Genomic DNA, 17072 nt, shown 5'->3' with positions numbered 1-17072 from the left:
TTAAAAGAAATTTGCAATTCATTTAAGTCCAGTAAATATTACTCAACAAAAGTAAAATAGGGGGACGGATAGAATACGTTTAAAAGTGACTTTTCAGCAGCTGACTTAGACAGTCTGACCTATTCGCTGGCCGATTGCAGAGCAACACCAAAGTTCACTAATAAACGATTATCAAATTAGCGCAAAGTGCTACTGCACTAAAATATAGAAACTTTAGCGGCAACATCAATGCCAGCAACAGCAGCAGTGGTCGTATGGGCCACACACAAGCAACAAATATTTGAGTTGGTAGCGTAAAATGTTATAGCATAGTTGACTACTAAAGTAACTAAATGCGAGTTTGAGCGCCTCAAAGTATGTCAAGCATTTGACGTACGTATGTACCTCTTGACAAACACAGCCGCTATGCCATATCCACTCGTCTCAGAAAATACGTGTGTGTGATGGGAGGCACGCCGGCGGATATTGCACACAAATGCTGCATAGATGCGTTGGTGGAAGCCAGTCACTCATTTAGACAGTCGGTCAGTCAGTCAGTCAGTCAAACGGCCGACGGACCAAGCAGCAAACTGACTTGCTGCTGTGCCATTGGCAATAAAAGTGCATTTACTTGTATGAACTTTTGGGCGCTAAGTTAGCTGAAGTGCCCAGCAGGCGCCGTCAGTCGTCATCAACATCGTTTGCAGAAGCAACCAGAAGCTAGCTGTACATACATACGTATTCGCTGCAGCAATAAGCTTTTAGCGCCAAGCAAAAAATCACAACTCGAGCAACTTGCTGCCGAGTACGAGCAGCAATTTGCGCGCGTATAAAATTTATGTTGAACCTCAACTCAACTTACCCCTCTCTAAATATTATTTGTGTACTGTGGCGGAAAAAGTTTTGATTTCTTCTACATCCCTTGCGAAGCAGCATACAAAAACACAACTTATGTATTGTTAGCAGTTAACAGTTTTGTTGCAAATTGATTGCGATTATTGCAGATTGAGTTAAGCAGCAAAAACAACTTGTAGATGCAGTCTGAGTGTATAGGAGTACGCAATGTAAGCTAAGGACAATAAATTTTGGTACAAAATTGTATTTCGAATGATTGAATGGAATGAGTTGAGTGGTGGATTGGTTTTGAGTTTTGCACAAATCAGAAATTGAAAGTTTTTGTCATTTACAAATATTTGTGTTGTACTATATATGTGCATACATATGTTTTTCTGCAGCTTATGTTTTCCTTTCATACAACTAATCGATAGTGGAATTTAGTTCAAGCGCAGTAGTTTGCATTAACTTGTGACCTAGCAAGCAAAATTTTAATGCAGTAAAGTAAATAAAGGAATAGGTTTGGAGAGCGTTTTGCTCATAACAGTTATTGATGAAAACTATCATTGAAAAATTCACTATGAAGAAAATGTTCTACAACTGCTAAAAAAGGTGGTAACTCTCTTAAAAATATCCTATATTTTAATCAGTGAAGCTCAACACTCATACGCCGCCACACTGACACACTCACAAACTTTCACATTTATAAACGTTATTATGTATTAGTAGGATTTATAATTTTTTTAGTTGCTTGTTTTTGTTCAAAAGTAAAAAATCCTACTCAAAACTTTGCGTTTTTGATTTTTTGAGTTATGACATTTTGGGTGATATGTAAATAGTGTGCGTAGGGTTGATTATACGAACTACTAACTAAATCAAGCTTTTCGACTAGTTTGAAAGACTATAATAACGGACCTAAATTCGAAAATTGGAACACGTTTTACAGAGAAAAAGAGAATGAAAGAAAATTTTGTTAAAGTAAATAAAAACCGGTAAAGAAAATTGTATAACATCAAAAGAAGATAAATATGTAAATGTGTTAATTTAATTTAAATTAAAAATGTATTGAAAGTAGAAAAATATACCCGTATATTGACAGCAACTATAAAAAAGAGCGATATATAGAAGTAAACAAATTATTACTTAGGTGAGCTATTTAAATCTCTACTATAAATATGTATGTATGTTTGTATATATGTGTGTACACCGTATGACCGTATGCGGCCAACAAATACTTAACTATGAAGTCAACGTCGGCGGTGCATCATGACGTATGCGTGTCGTCAATTTTACCCACAATCAGCTGTGCGTAAGACAGTGTTACCAATTAATATTAATTTCGGTTTTATACACTTGAATAGTAATTGGTTATATTGAAACTTTAAACTAATACCGGATTTCCTCTAGGCATAAAATGGCATACATTTATATGACAAAGTTAGGCATTAGAAAATGCCTGTGCCGTTAGTTAAGAAAAATTGTCATAAAATTCGTTTCCACATGGCACATCTCAATGCCTGGTGGAAATTCGGCATAAGAAGTAAAGTCAGTTCTCTGGGTTTTATATTTTCGACTTCAATGATTTTCAGGCTGAAGTCTTTGCTTAATCAGCCTGTTAGCCTCGGAAGGCACCATACATTCTCATGCATCCAGGGGCCTATTTCATAAAAGTGACAGCTGCGATAATTGTAGATTTTTCAATAAAATTTTAGAGCCAGAATTGTCACCGATATTTTTTCTGTTTCATATATGCTTGTAGGTAACTGTGAAAACTTTTGGGAAAGCAACAGTGAAAATACTGGGATATTGTTGACAATGGTGCTGACTATTGTCACTCTGACAAAATTGTCGCGATAATAGCGACCAAACTAAATATCTAAGTCGGAAAGTTTTCACAGGAGAATTTTGTAAATTTATTTATAAGGTTATTGCGTGCATTTCATTGCTTTTCTATAATGTGAATATTTCTTAAAGCAAATGCAAATATTACATATGAATTTCAAATACACTTCATATGACTGGCGACAATTTTGTCAACGACAAATTTAAAACCCGGCAATGACAATTTGCCACCTTTTCAATGGAGTTTCTCATGGAACAAAACACCGACCAAACTGTCGAGTTGTCATTGACAATACGGAAAATGCCTGTCGCTACAACTGTCACTTTATGAAATGGCCCCAGGTGGCGATTAAGGCATAGCCAATACTGGTAATTTAAGTAGAGTTTGAATTAGGGCTGTGCGATTATTCGATTACTCGAGCAAGTTGGTTAATCAATTATTCGGTTAATCAATTACTCGAGTAATCAAGATTTTGATTACTCAAAACGATGATTAATCGAGTTACTTGAAATATCATTACTCTAAAAAAATAATTTTGCTCGTTAATAGAGTTTGCTTTGGAAAAAGCTTATTTTCTTTTTTACATTCTGTATATGAAAAAAATTGTTTGCTTTAATTTTTGAAAACAGAAACATTGTTTTCAAAGTATCAAGGAACTTTAACTACCTTATACATATGTAAAGAGTTGAAATGTTGATTACTCATTTTACTCGAAATGTTGATTAATCATAAAGCATTTTACTCAAATATTTTTGTTTTTGGTTAATCAAAAATCTTGATTACTCGAGTAACTGAACTTTTGAGTAATCATAATTTCCAATTAATCGAATAATTGAGTTATTTACTTTATGATTAATTAAAATTTTGAGTAATCAATTAATCGCACAGCCCTAGTTTGAATATAAAATTTTTTAAAGTAATCAACAATCTCCAGTCAGAACTGGCAAAGCGTGGCTAACCGAAAGTGGATAGGCCTACAATTATGCAGGGTATTTAGAAGTATATGGTCCACCTACTGCTCAAATTGAGCTTCAGTTATCATCAAATTGGTCAGGAAGAATATGTCTCGACTAACTGGACACTGAGTTCTCGATACTAAATATTGCTGCAAGACTAACAGGGCAATTCTGGCTAAAAAAGAGGAAAGACAATTGAGATAGAGTTCGAAAGATAGTTTTAAAGGTTTTATTTTTTCTGGCACAACATTCATGGTGAAAAGCTTTTTTGACATAAAGCTCTTCAGAATGGGCCAAATGGAGGTGTATATGATTTTTCTCGGACTGCTCCAGCAGTCCCAATGGCCGAGTGAGCAAAGTACTGGCGTGCTATTCGAGAATGCTCGTGCAACGTTTTTTACAAGCTTTCATTTAACTTGCTCTAGATATATATATGTATGTTAAGGGCAAATCTTGCAATAAATTTTTGACCAACTTCCCGATGACCTAGAGGCTTGAAACTTCACAGTTGGCTCAGAACCCGATGACAATGCAATAAGAAAGATTTTTGTTAATCCGATAGGTGGCGCAGGAGTTGAGATACTGGAAAAACCCGTATTTATAGTCCGATTTGGTTCATATTTAAAACGTATACTAACTATATGAAAGGCGATAACTCCACTAAAAATTGTGGCGATATTTGGTACACCAGTATTTATGGTCAGATTTTGTTCATATTTAGAAAGCTTGCTTTAAAAAGATTTGGTTATTTATAAGAATTTTTTTCGTCTTTGATATAAATTTCTTTTAATTTTTAGATTTTAATGTTTTAAAATACATATATATTTGTTTCCTAAATTTTAAGAAACTTAATTTAATTTTACGATATTTAGTTTAAGAGGTAGATTTTATTGAGGTTGTTCACATTTACCTGGTTATCAGGTTATCTGGTTATGTGGTTATATTTTTATTCCGTTTACAACAATAAAATACACTACAAAATAATCCATTTAACCAGATAACCTGATAACCAAGCAAGTGTGAACAACGTAATTGTTAAAAAAAAAATATTTTTTTTAATTCATTAAATTTAATTTTAAGAAACCTCTCGTTTTAATTTTTTTATTTAATTTTCTTACAAGTTTTAGAGTTTAATGTTTTAAAAAGAAAAACTTTAGAAAGTTATTTTTTTTTAAGTTTAATATTTTTTCTTTTAATTTTTAGTTTTTATAGTTTAAAAAAATATTTCTTTTTTAATCTTTAGTCGAATTTTTAATAACTTGTAAAAGACAAAAACATGCAATAAACGTCCTTTTTAACATATTTTTCAATTAGTCTTCCCAAAAAACAGAAAATAGCTTTCAAGATAGTTGCCAGAATTGACAATTGTCTTACGAAAGCGAGTTGGAAGACATTTGCCAGAATTGCCCTGTAAGAATTTGATCACTACAATTCCTGTCGTATATGTTATATACTTATCAGTAGAAACAAGTGATATTAACCCACTGCAATTTCATAGGGTGCTAAATTTTACTCGTTGGATTGAAGAGCAGCAATTATCTGCTACTATCTTCTAGTTGTCTCCCAAGATTAATTGGCGAGTTGTGCGCTCTTAAAGCGGCACGTATACATGAGTGCTAATTGGAGTTATTAGATATACTCGTCACATTTACCAGTCAACAAATGATCGTTTACGAAGGCAATATTTACATGGAAAGCTTAAAAAACGCCAACTTTACTTTAAGTATAATTTTAAGATGAAGAAAAAAATAGAAAATTTGCATTCTGGCAACACTACTGGTACACATTTTGCATTAGCTCATCGCGCTCTCCATTTCTGAGCTCAGCACAATTTCGCGCTCAAGGCAAAGCCGCATAACCAACCAACCAACCAACAACAACAAACTTCAAAGTCACATCGATCGCAGCGGCAACGCAAAAGTCAGCAACATTTTGCTGTTGTCTGAGAATTCATTGTTCATAACGAAATCGAACGTTGACTCGAGCGAGTCGTTTTATAACTAGGCGATCAGTGGTGGATGGCGCATCGCGATCAAATCAATCGCCTGCAAATCGAATATCGACGTTGATAGTGAATAGGTGAATAATAAAATTTGAAAAAATATATGTACATGAAATCCATTTAATTAAGAAAAAGTAAGAAGTGTTAAGCAGCAGCAAAACAGAGCGACGAGAAATGCTAAGCAGGCTTGTATGCGTCGGACGAAACAAATTAAAAAACGATAAAGCAAAAAAATCAGTGCCGAATCGGGTCGAGTGCGTGCGTGCCCGCGTGCGTACCTGATGTTCAGACGTGGTCAAGTGCGTGAAGTGCAGCGACAAGTAGACACAAGTCTCGACGAACAGTCAGTCAGCTAGTGGGGCAGTTAGTCAGATAGTTAGATATTCACACTGATATTGATTCAATTTATATGTTGATACTTTTCGATAGTCAATGTAACGCGAAACGAAAGGGTTAGTTAGTGTTGTTATTATTTTTGTTTACAATTATGTATGCACATGTATTTGCGCCAAGTTTACAACAGTGTAACGTGGGATAGATAGTGCGTTTATTGTAGTAATGTCAAGTGCTACAGCCTAATCAAATTGCTTAAAATTTATTAGTAATTTATTAGTGGATAACAACAAAAAGGTGAACAATAGAATGAATACAAGTGTGAAAAGATGCGCTTAAAATAACCGTGCAATGTGGAGACAACTTTTGTTGTAAAAGCACAATAAAGCTGAGTGTTTTATTCAATTAAAAAATGAATGCTGGATATTAAATAAAGAAACAGTGGTTAACCTAATAAAAATTATATAAAAAAAATGTATTCAAATTAAAATTAGTTAAACTTTACGAAATTAGAGTAAAATAACAAAATAATATAAAATAAAACCCAATTAAGAATATGTAAATCAACAAAATAAATCAAAGATAAATAAAGTAATAAAAATTAATTAATAGTCGTTTTTAAGCAAACAACAAAGCCGACTTCAATTCCCATCCAAAAATTTAAGATTATTTATTATAATTTGTTGTAATTAGTAGAAAAAATCCGAAGTTAAGTCTTTCTTGCCCATATACAGTCAAAGAAAAAATTTTAAATACAGAGAATTTTTCGCAATTTAGGCCAACATTTTTATTTGACTTTTTTCCGCTAACTTTCCATGAAAATGCATATAGTTCATACTACAACAAAAAACATAAAAATGAAATCTCTAAACTTTGTGAAAAATTCAGGAAAATTCAATAAATTTGCATATTAGTTTGCAACTTTTCTAGAAAGTATAGAATATTCAGCAAAAATAAGAAAAGCACTGAACAAATTCTAATTGCTCACAGGGTATATGTAACATTAAATTCTTATCGCTGATGAAAGAAGTTACTGCCATTACTTTTCTATCATACGATTGTAATTTCATATCAGGTTACATACGAAAGCCGGTAGGTGTTAATTAGCTTGACTTACATGCTTACAAATGTAAGTACAAAGATACATACGTATGCACATGGCTATATCGGAAGATTAGCGCATCGGTGCAAATTATAGACCACAAATTTGCTTGCGACTATTATTAAAATTTAATGAAGTATCAGTGTGTTGGAAATAAAGGGTTTGATTGGCAATTCACTTTAAATTTGGAAAAATACCTGCAACTTATTTTCACTTATATAATCTGTATTATGATAAAATGGGAGTTTTATTGCAGCAAGCATGTACCTATGCACTTTTTTATACTTTTGTTCGTAACGAAAAATAATTCATTTAGTCATGTGAAGCGCCGTATACAAACTTATGTATTAAGTATACTTCTTTTAAATGAAAAAGTTTCAAAACCCTGCAAAGTCATCGAGTTTTCCCACTTTTCGTAACGCCTAAATAAAGGTGTGTTTTTTTTTTTTTGTATTCATATGTGAACCACTTCTCACCCTTCCGACAGTAGGGAGCGTCAGATTGGTGAATAAAGAAAGGAATGATTTTCAGAAAGGCCTTTTGAAAAAGATCCCTAGCTCCTGAAATTGTCTACTAGATAGTAGATATGTATGTATGACCCTCCTAGGTGAGGGCATCAAAATATGAGCCTCAAAAATAAAAATAAATGTTGACTCTTACATGAATCTTTTGCGAGTCGTATATGATCCAAGTTAGGAGTCAGCACTTTGTGCCAATATAAAAACAATAAAGATTCGAAATTTATATCTAAACTTGTTTATACAGATATGGAAAATAATTAGGAAACAAAAAATAAACCAAATTTAGCTACAGCTGCTGTTATTAAATGCATATTGGAATGTATACATATTTATACATATGTATGTATGTATGGTATTCGAAAGGAATGCTTTTGCAAAAATGGCTCTAAACTGAGTTCAATAAAAGTCAAATAATGAGGCCAATAAGACTCAAAGAACAACCTAAAATAAAAGTGCGAAAGCAGTCATTTATGGAGCCAATAAGAGTCATTTAGAGCATCAAAAAGAGTCTGAAATCATCCTCCCCTTTGTTTGAAAATATCAATGCGCACGCCACAAATCGGAGGAGAAGCTCGGTCAAACACTAACATACATATGTATGTATGTGTAAGCGCCAATCTATTATTATTATTAAGTATGAACTTCGGAGGAAGGGAAACACCTTCGTTTCTGACTCTTAAATGAGCACATTATGAGCGTTAAGGCTCCGAAATAGGACTCCTTGAAGACTCGTTTATGACTGCAAATATTTGCAGGGGAGTTAATAAAATGATCTTTAAAGCAATACTAATCCTCATTTGATAATTAGATACAATTTGTAACACTTTTTGTCATTAATCAAGCAACGTAAAAGATAAACGTTCGGCAATAACAGTTATCAAGCAACGTAAGAAATAAACATTGGGTTATAACTCTTATCGGCGAACCAAAAAATATTTCTCCAACAATAACTGTTATGAAACAACGCTTCCGTTCAATTTTAGAATTCGGTCGACGTTTTCAATTTGTAAATTAAAGATAACAGTTATTATTGGTCCCTGTTTTATTTACCTTAGTTATGAGGTCCACCTTTTCACCCTTAGGTGACGATATGTGATTCTCTGGTAGGCACGCAGAGAAAAAAAAACAGCTAATGGTAAAAGGTACTGATTGGAAGAAGTAGCGCCTTCTATCGATATTTTTGTGCATTTGCATAAAGTTTAAAAACGTGATTGTAATCTTTGGTCGAAATAAGAAAGAATAAAAGGAGAATTAGCATAGTTATATTTATTTTATACATAAATATGTTAATAGAGGTATGAATACAATAGTTTATGTACTTATGTATATATGTATGCACGAGCCTTTAAGATCGGTAAATATTCAATAACATAAAATAAAATCCGGCAAAGTCAAGGTGAGTTCAGAGCAGGTTTTCGTATACTCAGCTTCTTGATGTGTGACACGTCTTCTTCACCACTTTTGGCGATGAGTTTAAACGAGGTCTTTGCTTTGTCTTTTCGTTCAAAAACGTTGATATAATCACGTGGCTACTTAGCACAAATTGACCGTTAACGCATAAATGTATATATATACACTTATACCTTGAGTCTATAGTATATATTTAGGTACATATGTACATTCTTAATAGAAGCTTTCTGTGGATATACAAGGAAACCCTTCAGAAATTATAATACTTTTGCTTATCTATGCATGTATGTAAATATTTATTTCGAATGCTACGAATTAATTAAGAATTTCAAAAAAAAAAAGCAAAAAGGCAGAGGCCATGAAAAAAAGCAATCAGCGTATAAGCATAAATTAGCCAGCAGCACTAAAAATAGTATTAACAAAAAAATAAAAATAAAAAAAGAGCTGAGACTCCGGTTGAAATGACAAATTTCAATAAAAGAGGCCCAATAGGTATGAAGTACTTCTTTATTAATGCACCAAATAAATAAACGAATAAGCTAAACTTTAAACTAAATGCAAAGTACTTCGCACTTTAGTCTTCTGAATATGCAATTATGCAATACTGATTGTGTGCCATTTGCGGGAACGGACAGACTGTATTTAAAAACCTTCACTTTACATAGTATGCACAAAAAAATATTATATGTACATTAGTATGCCCCCGCGAAAAGGTGGTTGCTTCTCCCAAGCGAATCATGAAGTTTGATTTCTTTTGCGTCATCCTCCAATAGTATCCAAGATAGTATTTGTTTCAGTTTGATGCCATTCGTGAGCTGGAGCGCTTGCCAAAGACGGGCATTCATCATAAATGTTTTTTGATTGAAATCCTTTTTTACAGTGCCACAATTGATAGACGAGTGCTAGCTTAAGAGATAACAACAAACTGCTTTTAACCAAGACAATTTAAATACAACTTCCGCCAACTATTTAATAACGTGCTTCATAGATCTGTTCGCAGTTGAAAAAATTTCTTATGAATTTTTCATGAAAATATTCTAAGCAATAGAGAAATGGGCGTTTGATATATTTGCATCATTGTTTTTGTATAAACAGCCTCGATAATTTGCAGCAATTAATTAATGCATATTTTATAAAAAATATTGATTGGAGCTACAACAATTTCTTGCCTGATTATCATTTTCGATTTCCTTTTATTTTTGAAGAGTGGGGCAGTCTAATGCGCCTATGTTGCTGAAAATATTTTAGCGAATCATTAATTTTGTTGCAGCATGACTTTAAGATTAATTCATATAATCAGCACCCCAAATATCTATAAGCACTACATAGTACATACATATGTATGTATGTATGTATGTATGTTTGTTTGCACACGAGTTCGTAGCAGTAGTTTCGTTGTAAATAGTTATAAACAAAATGTGCACAATGACTGTTGGTAAATCGCATGCAACTGTAAAGGGTTCATTTGGCAGGCAGCGGTGATTAAGCAACTTTTAACAAAAATTTAACATTTTCCATAGTTCTATAACGGCAGTTAAGGCGCCAATTCCTTTGCGGCACTTTAAGTCAAATCGATCGCTGTGATTACAAATAGTAAAGTCAGTTGACTCAAATTATTCGTTGAAGCGTTAAAAGGTATAAACAAAAACAAACAAAATATAGAGAAAGAAAATGGAAATTTGCGAAAAAAATATGCCACGCTTAGATGAAGCCTGGCGATAAACCAGATAAATTAACTAGATGTGTGTAGCGAATGCCCTCAGTTCTATATAAAATACTAAAGTATGTATATGTATGCATATTCGCAAATCTTAAATAACCATAAGATATTAAGTAAGTGTTCATTAAGTCACAAACTAGTCACGTAGTTTACTGATTTGATGATGTGAAATTATTATTGACACTTAGACAAATTTGTTCAACAATGACATTCTGTCAAGTTTTTGCTAAAATGTTTAACTTGGAATATGAATTTAGTAATTAGAAATGCATTACTGGCAAAATGATTGTTGAAGAATATTATTTATTCATTGCGTAATAAAAAATGAGGTAGCTAAATTTGAACAATATTTGTATCGAACCGTAACCGGTAAAAATACGTAAGCGACATTGGTTTCAAAATTTTCCCCTTTGATGCAGAAATGTTTCTAGAAAATTTAGACGAATTTCTAAATCAAAAAATAAATTTTGAAAAAAATGTCCGTAAGTTTTGACGACGGCTACGGTAAACTTTTAGAGGCCCCTGGTTTGTGTGCCATGCACTTGGAACGTCTGCTGCCTTGATGAGTAAGCTGCTACCCACAGGAGTATGAAAAGTTTTGTTTCGAATTTGTGGTGGTTATAGACTTCGGGTTGGAGAATCGACAGATGATCAAAGCACCTAAAGCGGATGGCATTTTCCCAGCTCATCCCCAATATACCTTTTTTAATACCACTTTTCCGGGCATGCTTTGTGTGGTATCACTCCGCTATAATTTAAAGCAGAGAAGGTAGAATCGGGTAAACCAGTAGACATGCATAGATATTTTTTTTACGGAAATGCTTTGCTTCAAAATCAATACGCAAGGAAGTCCATGTACATCAAAGGATGGCTGTGGATTGATTACGATATCACGAAACTCTATCTAATAGATCATAGGGTCCGGCGCAAAGGGCTTACCACATGCCGCTGGATAGCATGCGTCCTTAAATCCAGAGCCAATATATCCATTATAAGGCATACATACTGTTGGCTGTGAAAGGATACCCGGAGGTATTATCTCCTCTATTATGGTTTATCGTAGTAGACGAACTGCATTGCCGTCTTGTTGAAATGGACGGTTTTCGGAAGTATGTGGACGACAATGTCGTCCTAATCAGAGATATATGTCTCTAAACTACTACAGAACGTGCTGAACATAGTCTTCAAATTGCTAAAACCATTACTTCAGGGAGAAAATATATACATTTACACTTCTATAAAAAAGTCAAATAACTGGTAGTTATCCTTGATGGCAAGCTCTCATGACATCTACAACTAGACAATTCTATTCAAAAGGCCAGATCTTCTAGTCGGAACTGCCGAAGGATTATTGGGAGGAACTGGAACTGGTGGAAGAAGACATAAGTGAATTCCACTCAAGCGACGCTCAGAAAAACTTCAGCGACTAACCTACATAGGCAACTCTGCCGCGATGGGAACAACACAAACATTAGCTCTTGAGGCGCTTCTAAAGATGCCTTCTCTGCACAGTGTAATCAAAAAAATGCTTTATTTTTCACAGCGAGGCGAGACTTATCTCCGGGAAAAATTTGGGGGATAAGAAGCTTATACATTTATCATCTCTCAGGGCAATAGAACAATAAAAGTAAATGCGCCTTAGATTTATGGTACTGTGCTTTCCGAGGTTTAAGTTCACATATATTAAAACTTTAAGCTCCATTTCCCTAATATAACCAACTGGGACAACTAACGATCTAAACCAATGTTGGCCATTTCATGGGCACGCGGTGCAAAGCTTTTAAAGGCTTTCTATACAATTTGTATAGGCCTGGCACAAAATAAAAGCTTTCGCTGGCCAACTCTGATCTAAATCAATGAACGATAGGATAATTTGGCATATTGATGGCCGAAAAATTTACCATGGTATTGGTACTGATACACAGTGGACTTATGGACAATGAAGTGGAAGATATTTTTATGGGGCTTTGTAATGGAGTTATATGAAGACAATTCCATACTCATGAAGAATAGTAGGGTTACTGGAAATGGGGGCGTGGCACTTTAACCTATCTTTATGTATGTATATAATTGTTCTGTACGTGTGCTTGTGAGTGAACTCCTCATAAACGGCTGGACCGAATGAAACTGTTTGTATGTGTTTGAGTGGGTCCCTGGATGACCCTGCAGGTGCCACTGGAGTCGAGTTATTACCAAAAATCGTATTTATGATCCTATTTGGGTCAGATTCGAATTATATATAGATAACGGGAAGAGTTATACTTTTTAAGAAAATACTAAAATAGTATGTAAGCGGCCGGACAGATGTTTTTGAGTGGGTCCTTGGATGATTTAGATTCCGAACTGAATGCGATAGGTGGCGCTTCGGTCGAGTTCTACGTATTTTTTTATGAAAGTTATTTTAATTTTTTCGCATATCGCATATCGAAACATATAATCGAATAAAAAAGAAATTAATTTTGTTCGGGACGAGGTTCGTCGGGTCCGCTATAAAACAGAAAATAGTTTTTAGAATAAATGGCATACGAATTGCACATAAATGCACCTAAAATGAATTAGTGAGCCTCAACCCTTTGGCATTCAACAGTTAATCGCTTTATTCGCTCATTCGCCGCAGAACTGGCAATTACAACAACGGCAATGCACCAAATGTTGACCAGAGTATGTATATTTAGGGCGTACGTGTTACAAGAAAAACGAACAGCAATAAAATAAAATCAACGACCACAACAAATACGCTGAGCACAGCGAAAACATCAATCAACAATTGAGTAATAATACAACAGCGGACAAGTGTTGAAATGGTGTTACGGTCAAAATTTTAACCAAAAAAAAAATAATAAAGTAAAAAAAAGAGGAGAAAGAAATGCCGACCGCCAAGTGAATAAGTATATAGGTGAACAACGTTGTATGGAGTATGTATGTGTTTTTTGTGTGGGAAATGCTGAGAGTGCATAATTACACAAATGACATGATGGCAATAAAAGTAAGAAATGTGATTATCAAAAACTAGATAAATATAAAGATAAAGACAACAAATTGCGAACAAATGCACTTGGAAAGAGTGTTTTGCGCCCACCATTAGCTGTCGACCGCCTGAACAACGCGGGCGTAGAGCCGCAGAGATTGTTGCCGCAATACATATACCTAAGCGGTTGAGGTATTAAATAACAATCAAAAACGTACATTTTACTTAAAGTGTGCGTGTCTCTTTTTTTACTACACTACTTTTTCCTCCTCTGTGCCCGAGGCGAATCGCATTTCATTTGGAAACTTGGCGCTCAGTAATTAGCATTGGCGACAACGAGATAGATAATATCCACCAATAGCACTTTTTTAGCATTTATTTAATTTGTGAACATCAGCTGTGAATTAAACGAAATTTTAAGTGAACATATCCATGGGTACATATTGTATGTATGTATTTATTGGAATATTGTGTTCATCTCTCGGTGTTGATTACACCATTGAGTCAGGTAAAAAATACTGAGCAAAAAATTACTTAATGAATTCGTCGGCAGGCGGTAACAAATAAAATTATACTTACTATAAAAAAAATTAAAGAAATTTCATAACAACTACAATTGCGCATGCGCACCGGGATACCTACGACATACATATCTATCTATATACCACATTGATGAGTTAAAAAACGCAAAGAATTCACAAAGCTCAAATGAAATAGTATATGTACCAACAAAAACAAACATCATTGCGCTAAACGTTGCCGGAAACAAAGTTAGCATACCAAATACATCTTCACTGCGACTGCTGTTGCCACTTGACTGCCCCTAAGTCTTTTGGCATATTCATTTTATGTATTTCAAACGCATATCGGGCGAGCTGACTAGCCGACTGGCTGAATAGTAATTGCGACCAAATGGGTGGGGCGGCGATGAGCAAGAAACCAAACGCGCATAGCATTATAATTCGATTAAAAATAATATAAAAAAAATTCATATGAATATTTGTCCAACTTAGCACAAGTACGTATGTATGTATGTGTATGAAATAACAAGCAGAAAAACGTATGTAGTTGCTAATGTACGCTTATAAAAGATAAAAAAAAAAATGAAAATTTGCTTTGCTTCTACTACCGTTGCACAGTGGTTCAAAATTTCGCATTTTGTGTTCATAATTCACTGGAGCCTTCATTTTTCACTCTATTTGATAATTTTTTTTTAATGAAACTAAATAAATTTTGCCAGAGGCCAGTTGTGCCAGTTGTTTTTAAATTTTTGTGTATTTGTATTAAATTTTTGCTGAAAAGTAGCAATTTTGAAGAAAATCGATTCTCCTGTTCCAGTTAATAAATGTTGCATAATAAAAGCTAGTTGAAAGCAATTGTAGAGTTTCCCCAAAACGAAAAAAAATTCACAAAAAAATTTGAAGGTAACAAAAAAAAATGTACACCAAAATTAAAAAAAATTTTGAGAGTTTCTTGAAAAATGTTGGGTATGCAGTTTTACAGATCATTCAATTTTAGTACAATAAATTGCAATTTGAAAGTGCCTAAGTGGTCGCGTTGATTTTTAATACTTTTTTGCTAAATGGGAAATAAAAGCGTTTGTTATATTATTAAAAATCAACGCGAACTTTAATCATATATAAAACTGTCTACCCAACATTTTTATAAAAACTAAAAAAAATTCATTTTGGAAAATTTTTTTTAATATATTTTAAATTTTTTTCAATTCTTTTTCGTTTTGGGAGAACCCCAGAATTGTTTTCACTAATTTTTTTATGCAACATTTATTAACTGGAACAAAACAATCGATTTTCTTCAAAATTGATACTTTTTCTAGTTTTTCTGCACTTTGCACTAAAAAATTTAATACAAACCAGTCAAAATCCAAAAACCGGGCTAAACTAGTCTGTTGCAAATTTTATTAGCTTTCATTCAAAAAAAACAAATTATCAAATTGAGTGAAAAATTAAGGCTCCAGCGAATTGTGAACACAAAGTGCCAATTTTGAGCCACTGTGCGCTGCAGCTGAGGTAACAAAGAATAATGATGCCTTTGAGCGCTGAGAGGTGATGACGTTTTTGTTAATGCCGTCATACTCACATTCCCTTTACCTACATTTTTTATTTAAAATTTTATTGCGACAATTTGCAGCTATTGTTTTTCGCTGCAACGCGTATTGCATACAAAAATATATTTAAGAAAAAGTTGAAAGGTGTTGCATAATATGCGCCGGTATCGTCTACGGCCAAGGGGACGGACACACGACCAGATAGCGCTACCAATCAAGTCAGCAGCGCCGCAGCAGCACCAAACAAAAAATTTTGTGGGTTGTTTTTTTTTGTATACAACAATATGTAGAGTATACTTAGAGTTGGTGAATGGTTGTTGTACCTAAGCTTCTGCTGCAGCTGCAAAAGGAGATGAAGATGATGATGGAGATGAAAAATGAAACGTAAGCGTCGGTAAAATAAACGCTAGAAAGACAATTAAACTAAGTAAATACAAATTTGCCCATAGATATCTGCATTAAAAAATGAAATAAAAATGCTGCAAAGTAACGCGCCTTTTTAGGATAAATAAAATATATCCAATACTAAGTATATATGTCCATATGTAAGTATTACTTGCATTCAAATAAGATGCAGTTAAATTGCGAGGTTCAATTGGCAACCAATCTACATAGAAACATAATAAATACATATGTATATATACAGTCGGCGTCAAAAATATGCATACCCTGACGTTATGGCGATATTGTTTATTTATAGTTTTCGTAAAAATATAGTTCATTCAATAGCAAAACTACAAGAATACATTTATTTTAATTTCATACAGTACTCAGAAAAATGCAAGATATACTATGTAATTAAAAAAAAAATATAAATTCAAGTTGATTTCTCAGAAAAATTAGTATATTTTTTCGCTGTTTCGTATCTTTTTTAACATAAAAAAAGATTGTGTTCGGCATTATGAAAAATCGAAGGTAATTTTTAGCGCCTTGGAACTTGCCCTTTATTATACTAAAATTTAATTGGCTGTAAACTGCATACTCAGCATTTTACTGAGAAATCGAATTTAAAAATTCAAAACAGTCAATGACAATTTCTTGGTATTTCTTGCATTTTCCAAGTTCTGTATGACAGTAAAAAAAAAACAAATATACTTGTGGTTTCTGCTATTAAATAAACTATATTTTTATAAAAAATAAGACAAATTTGTTATAGAAATATAAATAAATAAAGGTAGGCATATTTTTGACGCAGACCGTATGTAGTTGCATATATGAAGCCGTTTTCAAAACAATGGATTTATGTGTATAAATATGAATGGGAATAGGTTAACGGGAAGCACTATATTTTTTGTCGTTAAGATATTATAAAGGCACATACAAACATACTGTGGCT

The 17072-nt window shown here is 33.6% G+C and overlaps 2 protein-coding genes across 6 annotated transcripts in view; one reads left to right on the top strand and one right to left on the bottom strand.

Annotated features, from left to right (window-relative positions):
- Positions 1-17072, bottom strand: part of Brf (Brf RNA polymerase III subunit) — a 49771-nt gene that overhangs the window by 13477 nt on the left and 19222 nt on the right. The window lies entirely within an intron of this gene.
- Positions 1-17072, top strand: part of LOC108360430 (BTB/POZ domain-containing protein 6-B-like) — a 41339-nt gene that overhangs the window by 7451 nt on the left and 16816 nt on the right. For 2 of the 5 annotated variants that reach the window (XM_017612706.1, XM_017612702.1), the window contains exon 1: positions 5584-5691. The exons of 1 other annotated variant lie outside the window; for it this stretch is intronic. The gene's annotated coding sequence lies outside the window, so the exon portion shown is untranslated. Of the gene's footprint in view, positions 1-5583; positions 5692-5989; positions 6067-13842; positions 13861-17072 lie in introns of those variants that run through there. 2 more of the 5 variants (XM_017612703.1, XM_017612705.1) reach the window with 2 other exon arrangements.

The sequence above is a fragment of the Rhagoletis zephyria genome, unplaced genomic scaffold (assembly GCF_001687245.7).
Source record: "Rhagoletis zephyria isolate East Lansing unplaced genomic scaffold, Rhagoletis_zephyria_1.1 Rzeph_scaffold_00570, whole genome shotgun sequence".
Classification (NCBI taxonomy): Eukaryota; Metazoa; Arthropoda; class Insecta; order Diptera; family Tephritidae; genus Rhagoletis; species Rhagoletis zephyria.
The sequence above is the reverse complement of the archived record's forward strand: the minus strand, read 5'-3'. Positions and strand labels throughout refer to the sequence as shown.